Source organism: Trichechus manatus, unplaced genomic scaffold (assembly GCF_000243295.1).
Source record: "Trichechus manatus latirostris isolate Lorelei unplaced genomic scaffold, TriManLat1.0 scaffold00037, whole genome shotgun sequence".
Classification (NCBI taxonomy): domain Eukaryota; kingdom Metazoa; phylum Chordata; class Mammalia; order Sirenia; family Trichechidae; genus Trichechus; species Trichechus manatus.
In genome coordinates this window covers 7084614-7093189 of record NW_004443973.1, presented here as the reverse complement: position 1 = coordinate 7093189, position 8576 = coordinate 7084614, and positions in this window count along the sequence as shown.

Here is an 8576-nt window from a genome sequence, read left to right as displayed (position 1 = left end):
TTGTCTGCTGTCTTCAGGGCATTCAGTGGTTATTTTCCTCATTTATTGATTGTAGATTTGTTTGTTTCATCCTGCTTTTTAGTTTTATTTGGTTATGTCTGAGCAGGCAGGCTGTGTGTTCTTTGTTGTTTGCTCATCTGTGGGTGTGATAATTTTCACCTCCTTCTCCAATGGGCAGAGTCAGTCACTCTGGTATAGTACAGCAGGGAAGTCTCAGCTGAAGGAGAGTTGCTGGGATGGGTGGTTTGTGGCATGTATCAGGGCTGACAGTGCAGAGGAGGAAGCAGTGCAGGGTAGCTTCCAATAGGCCATGCCTGTGCTGCTTGCGTGTGTGATGTTCAGTGCATGGTGCAGGTAGGCAGGAAGGAGGGGGTAGACTGTGATGTGTGCCACTAAGATGGGTATGGGAAAGAGGAGAGAGGAAGAGGAGTCAAAAACATACATACAAACAAAAAGGAGTGCTAAGGGAGCTTGCTATTGGAGTGGAGAGATGAGAGACTGAGAAATGAGGAAAAACAAAAAGAAAAAAAGAGAAAGGGTAAAAGAAAAAAATGAATAAATTGAGAAACTTGGAATGAAGAAAGACAAAAAGGGAATAAGAGAGAGAAGAAAACAAAACAAAGAAACAAAAAGAAAAAGAAAAAAAGAAAAAAGAAATGCCCCCAGGGATGTCCCTGTGCATCCGCACAGAGTAAGGGAGTAGCTTCCAAGCCACGTAGCACTGCCTGGCTAGAAGAGGCTCCCAAGCCAAGAAAATGAATCAAAACAGAACAAATCAGAGTAAACAAACAAAAAGGCTCAGGGGTCCTACCAGTGTGGTGGCACGGGCTGGGAAGCAGTTTCACAGTTGAGCAGTGTTTCATAGCCTTTCAGGAAGAAGCTAAGATCACACACAGAGCCAGGTATTTGAGAGCAAGGAGGGGGAGGTGGTGAGAGGTAAGGAAGAAATCTAAAGAAGCAGAAAAAAGCAACACCAGCATCCAACAAAAGGCACTCAGGGAGCCAGCCAGTGTGGGTAGGGATGGAATCCAAGTGACACTGGGGTGCTTCCCAGCCAAGAGACTGTGGTTTCAGGAAGCAGAGGAGGCTAAGTGGGGGTGAAGAAGGGTGGGGGGTGGGAAAGCCTATATTGCTGGTTACTGGTTGTTCTGTCTCCTGCTGGAAGCTCCGTGAAGCTCCTTCTCATACCCCCTGTTCGCTGATCTGCAGTAGGAGTCCAAGATGGTGGATCCGTGCTGTGGTAGCTGATAAGGGACCTCTGCATTTATCTCTCATCACTCTCTGTTCTCAGTCAGTTTCTTGTTCCATTCAGTGCTTGGCTGAGTTCTTTATCTCTTCATTTGATGTTTAGGGTTTCAGGATTGGCGTGTGACTCTGTTTGACTTAGTTTTTCTGATTTTTGCTGTAGAGGGACGGTGTGGTGCTTCTGACTATAGCGCCATGTTGCCCGGAAGTCAGGGGTACTAACTTCTTAACGGTGAAATCAAAATTTCTTATACAGGGAGAGACTGTTTATTTGAGCAGAACTTTGAGGTAAAAGGAATCTCAGCAGGGGAAAATACTCTGCATAACAAAGGGAAGAGGAAATACTATGCCTGAATTACATTTAAGTCTGTCAATCCTAGATCCTTGATTAATTTACAATTAATCTAGGGAAAAAAAACCTCAAACTCATTGCCATTGAGTTGATTCCAACTCATAGCAACTGTATAGGAAAGAGTAAAGCTACCCCATAGGGTTTCCAAGGAGCTGCTGGTGGATTTGAACTGCTGACCTTTTGGTTAGCAGCCGTATCTCTTAACCATTGCACTGCTAGGGCTAGCAGATTCCCCTTCATATTTCTATCCCAAGGAAAGATTGAACTATATTAAGAAACCCAAATCTTCTTGTTCAGGAAAGCTGAAGTATCAAAATAAAAAGTTCTTGATGGGAAGCAAAATAACATCATATCCCAGGAAATGAACTAAGGCAATAGTGATAGTAGAAAGACCAAATGAATCAACAGAAAGGGAACTACAAGGAAATTAAAATCAAGAAGTAAAGCAAAAAGTATTTTAAAATCTAAGTGGGGATCTAAGTAAATAGAATGAAAAGGGGCTAAGAGCTATTGGAAAAAATGGCAATCTAAAGTGTATTTTCCTTTTTTTAAGTCATCACAGTGTTATTTCAATTCCCTACATCAACTATCTCTTGAGCTCTACTATACTCAAAGCAATATGAAAGCACTTGTCCTTACTTCTACAAGGAAGGATATTTCATAATTGCCACTCAGGGTAATTTAATCTTTTCTACTTTCTACATCATTTACACCTATATAGCAGTAAGATCAAATATAATAATAATTTCCTCAAGCAAAGAATCCTTTAGTGAGTCTGCTGCTTTGTCTAGCAATATGTGGAAAGTTCTGGATTAAGACCTTTCCCCTGTTGCTCCCTCATCTGCCTGCTCACTCTTTGAAAGGAAGGTGAAGAAAGTGGCTGTGGCCCTTCCTGTCAGGGGCGGGTGTGGGTACTTAGGGAAAGCTGGCTTTGCCCCGCTTTGTCCTTGGTTCTTGTGTTTGTCTGGGGGCGCTCTGCAGTAACACTGTCACAGTACAGGGAGAGCAATTAGGTTCACATAACAATGTATGTATGAATTTTTGTGTAAGAGACTAACTTGAAATGTAAACTTTCACTTAAACTACGACAATAAATTAAAAAAAAAAAAAAGAAGAAGAAGAAGTAGATCACCAGATCTGTTTTCCTAGTCTGTCTTAGTCTGGAAGCTTTGCTGAAACCTATTCAGTACCAGAGCAACATAAAAGCCTTCACTGACATAAGGATGGTGGCGGTGCAAGAAGTACATTGGCCAGACTGAACACCAGTCTCAAACCCAGGTCTCCCACATAGAAGGCAAGAATTCTATCACTAAAACTAAACCACCAATGTCCTCCTTTATCGCAATAAAAAAACCAAAAAAAAAAACAAACCCGTTGCCTTCGAGTCCAACTCATAGCGGCCCTAAAGGACAGGGTAGAACTGCCCAATAGGGTTTCCAAGGAGCGCCTGGTGGATTAGAACTGCCGATCTTTTGGTTAGCTGTAGCTCTTAACCACTACGCCATCAGGGTTTCCTTATCACAATTAGGAGGCACATGTCCCATTATTGGTGACACTAGGTTTAATCACTTAGTTAAGGTGGTGGTTGCCAGATCTCTCTTATTAAAGGTGTATTTTCCCCCCTTCATAATTAAGCAAATAGGAAACCCTGGGGGGTGCAAAAGGTTAATGCGCTTGGCTGCTAACTGAAAGATTAGAGTTTTGAGTCCATCCAGAGTCACCTCAGAAGAAAGGCCAGTCAATCTTCTTCCAGAAAATCAGCTGATGGAGCACAGTTCTACTCTGACACACATGGTGTCCCAGCAACTGGTAATGTGATGCAATCTGAAGTACCTGTAATGTATTCTTGCCAAAAATGTTTAATCTGAATCTAAACAAGTTTTTGGATTTATCTTCTAGTCTACAGGAAATGCAGGAGATAGAGAAACAAATTAAATGGACCCTGGAGAAAACAGACAAACTCAAAATGTGAAACTTTCTACAATTCATTTGGCATGATCTCTTCAGAGTCAATTCCGTGGGAGGAAAGTGGAGGACTATCCTGGGTTTAAAAAAAAAAACAAACCCAACTAATGAGGCATAATAACAGATGCTATGTGTAATGTTTGAATCCTGGATTAACCAGTTATAAAAGAAATTTGAGGTACAATTGGGAAATTTTGCGTATGGACTGGATATCAGATGACATTAGAGAATTACAATTAATTTTCATAGGTGTTACAATGTTAGTGACTATGGTTAATTACCAGCACCCAGCATTGCCTGGAGGGAGTTCAGTGGTTCAGTGATATAATTCTCACCTTCCTTGTGTGAGACCCAGGTTAAATTCTTGGCCAATGCATCTCTTGTGCAGCCATCACCAGTTTGCCAGTAGAGGCTTGCGTGTTGCTATGATACCATACAAGTTTCAGCAGAGCTTCCAGACTGAAAAGAAAGGCCTGGTGATCTACTTCTGAACATCAGCCAATGAAAGCCCTATGGATCACAATGGTCTGATCAGCAAGCCATTGTGGGAATGGTGCAGGACTGGGCAGCATTTCCTTCTGTTGTACACAGGGTTGCTATGAGTTGAGAGTCGACTTTATGGCAGCTAACAATAGCATAGCCTGGCACATTTAATTGAATGACTGGTTTGTTAAGTTTGAAAGGGAGGGAGAATATTTCATATCAATCTGAATAGTTGATATATTTTTGTATAGAGGAAACAAATATGGCTATATATGCAGACTCGTATGTACCTACTACATAGGGTTGCTGAGTTGGAACCGACTTGATGGCACCTAACAACAACAACATATACCTAAAGCACTGATTAGGCATAGAAGAAAATGTAAAAGGATATCCACTAAGCTGTTGACTGTGGTCAAATCTGTGTAATAGGATGGGGGGGATTTTTATTTTGTTTTGTTTTTTACTTTATATTCTCCTTATTTAAAAACCAAGATTTAAGAAAAATAAAGCTATTGGCATATTCTGAACACAGTGACAGCTTATATTGGTTTACAAAGCTTATAGTTTATTCCTCTCTTCTAAGGATTAACTTCCTCCTGTTCAAAATATTTTCACTCAATTTCCATTCTCTTTCTTTAACCCTGACTTCACCATAATTTGCTGCAAGATCTTGGAAAAATCAACTCCCTGCTTTGCATAATAGCTTCCTCATTCATAGAGTGAGACACACAATCCAGATAGCTCTTCCCAACTAGCGGACTTTTACACACTGGTGCCCTGAATGGCAACGCGAAATTGACTCCTTCTGCAGTGGGGAAGTTGAGAGGGATCTTGGGCAACCAGACCCCTTTTCGCAATACCTCAGGCCATAAGCAGCCTTGCTTAGGGCTCCTCTGAGTAGGCTGTACAGAGCGAGGTCTGGGGTGCATGCCAAACAAGCAGTAAGCACAACGGACATCAAGCAGCACTTGCAGTTCTGTTGTGTGTGTGTGTGAACAAGGAGGTACCTGCCACATGGGCATCTGCAAAGCAACCTGCTGCCCATAATGGACCAGACACTCTGGGGCTGCTACAGGAGTTTGTGATCCAGGTGCCCAAGGGCACAGCACACAGCTCCAGAGGTGGTCTGTCATGGGATGAGAGAGGACCCTGGACAGGGCAGGGTTCATAGTGAGCTCAGCTCCAGGCAGTGGACATTAATATTTGTCTTAACATATAGAGGCTATGTCTGTCCTTTACAGCTGATGTGCCCTTTTAATCGTGCTCAGGCTAGTTGCTGACAATGCATGCATGTTCTGAAAACTAGAGCTTCAATGTGAAAATCTTGATATAAAATTGTACTACTGGGTTTGAAATTCATTTGCATTATCATATGAAATTGCAACATTACATTTGTCAATAAAAGAAAAGGAAGAATTATTAGCTTTTTAAAATATCATTACAATTGTAAATTTTGAATAATTGTATAAATGGTTTTAAATATTTTATCACCTACTTATGTGATCAGCATCCCTCACTGATAAATCACTACTCAGAATATGAAGAGTTCATCATTAAAAAGTCTGCAACAGAAACTGTGTAAAGCCATTTCAACCATAAAACCTAATATCAAAATATTATATTCACAGGAATAAGTTCAAGTTGATCATTTAAAAAAGTGAAAAAAATTTATTTGAAAGTTTTATGAAAATTCAATATTTAATGTCTTTCCTAATACACTGTATTTTATTTTTTATCATAATTACATAATTTAAAGAAAATGTTATAAATTTTTTTACCAACCATCATTTAAAACGAAAAACCCGTTGCCGTCAAGTCAGTTCCAGCTCATACCAACCCTACATACAACAGAATGAAACACTGCCTGGTCCTGTGCAATCCTCACAATCATTGCTATGTTTCAGCCCAAGTTGCAGCCACTGTGTCAATCCATTTTGTTGAGGATCTTTCTCTCTTTTGTTGACCCTCTACTTTACCAAGCATGATGTCCTTCTCCAGGGACTGGTTCTTCCTGATAACATGTCCAAAGTATGTGACATGAAGTCTCACCATCCTAGCTTCCATGGCGCATTCTGGCTGTACTTCTTCCAAGACAGATTTGTTCATTCTTTTGGCAGTCCATGGTATGTTCAACATTCTTTGTCAACACCATAATTCAAATACGTCAATTCTTCTTTTGTCTTCCTTATTCATTGTCCAGGTTTTACATGCATATGAGGCAATTGAAAATACCATGGCTTGGGTCAGGCGCACCTTAGTCCTCAGAGTGACATCTGAGCTTTTTAACACTTTAAAGAGGTGCAAGGCCAAGATGGAGGAGTTGTCAGATGCTTCTGGTGGACTCTATTACAACAAAGACCCAAAAAAACAAGTGAACTGATTATATATGGCAATCTGGGATCCATGAACATTAAAGGCAGAGTTGAGGAACTGGACTGAGTGGCAAGAGGAGGGAGAGACGGTTCGGAAGCAGTGAGGAGTTGCCAGACCCGACCTGGCGAGAGCCTGAGCCCTTCAGGCCTGATCAGCTTGGGGGTGAGCGGTGAGGCAGGCAAGCGGTGTTGCTTGGGAGGTGGGTTTTCTGCACTGGGAGAGATGCAGCACCAGAGAGTCTACGCGGCCACCCAGAACCAGTGAGAAGCAGCCCTGGATCAGCGAAAGATAAGTACTTGCAGATGGCCTACTGTGCGAATCAAAAACACGCCCCCCCTTAGGGAAAAACCTCGCATAGACTTGTGTGGGCCATCTCAGCAGCGTAGGCCCCCATTACCGCAGTACAACAGGGTATATACTGGAAGTCTAACTTCAACTGTTTCAGCTGTGAAGTGGCAGGTTCTTGACATTTGACACTGCTCTGCCCATTAAGCAGAGTCTTCACCTACCCACATCAAGGGCCTGAGGACTGGTGGCTCCAACCAACCATCTAGCCACCTGCGATAGGGGCCCATTAATAAGAGGTGCCCCCCAGTCCTTACAGCCAACAGCATTACGTGCTCAGAGTACAGCTGCAAAACCCACCCACTTATGCACTAAAGGGAACAGGGACACGCCTTCCTTATGGACACTCGGTGGTGGCCATCAGCCCCCTGCCTTGCTCACAGTGTGTCCCCCTGCTGCAGCCAGATGCCTGTGCCTACACCAATCACCCATGTCTGTCTATGACTGTAAGTGAGAGCCAACACCACATGCTTGGTGGCTATCTACCAGGGCACCTGAGCCGAATCCACACAGGAGGAGTGGGTGGGCTCCTGAGCTCACATACCTAGTAACAGATCTAACCACCTGGTGACAGGACATTTGAGCTTCAAAGGTGCCAATAATCAAATTAGTTCATACGAGCAGCCTATTTGGGCATATCAAAACAAAACAAGAAGCTAGGACACAGTAAGAAAACAAAAAATAAATATAATAACTTACTGATGACTCAGAGACAACAGTCAATATCAAATCACATAAAGAGGCAATCCAGGATGGCTTCAGCAAGCTCCCAAAATAAAGAATCTAGAAATGTATCAGAGGAGGAAAATTTACGAAAGATTAATATACAGAACTCTTCGAGAAATTAGGAAGGAAATCAAGCAAAACACAGAACATGCAATAGAGCGAATCAAAAAGACTAGGAAAGAGCATAATGACAAATTTAACAGACTGCAAGAATCCACAGAGAGACAGCAGTCGGAAATCCAGAAGATTAACAATAAAATTTCAGAATTAGACAACTCAATAGAGTTGTCATAGGAGCAGAATTGAGGCAATGGAAGTCAGAATTAGTGAGACTGAAGATAAAGCACTTGACACCAACTTATTTGAGAAAAAGTCCAATAAAAGGATTTAAAAAAATGAAGAAACCCTAAGAATTATGTGGGACTCTATCAAGAGGAATAACCTACGAGTGATTGGAGTACCAGAATGGGGGGGATAACAGAAAATACAGAGAGAATTGTTGAAGATTTGTTGGCAGAAACCTTCCCTGATATCGTGAAAGATGACAACGTATCTATCCAAGATTCTCATCAAACCCCACATAAGGTAGATCCCAAAAGAAAGTCACCAAGACATATTAAAATCAAACTTACCAAAACCAAAGATTAAGAGAGAATTTTAAGAGTGGCTAGGGATAAATGATAAGTCATCTACAAAGGAGAGTCAATAAGACTAAGCTTGGACTATTCAGCAGAAACCATGCAGGCAAGAAGGTAATGGGATGACATATATAAAGCCTTGAAGGAAGAAAACTCCCAGCCAAGAATTATATATCCAGCAAAACTGTCTCTCAAATATGATGGTGAAATTAGGGCATTTCCAGATAAACAGAAGTTTAGGGAATTTGTAAAAACCAAACCAAAATTACAGGAAATACTAAAGAGAGTCCTCGGGTTAGAAAATCAGTAACATCAGATAACAACCCAAGACTAGAACACAGGACAGAGCAACCAGATATCAACCCAGATAGGCAGGTCACAAAAGGAAATCAAAGCTAAAACACTGAAAATAGGGAAACAGATGTCAATATGTAAAAGATGACAAC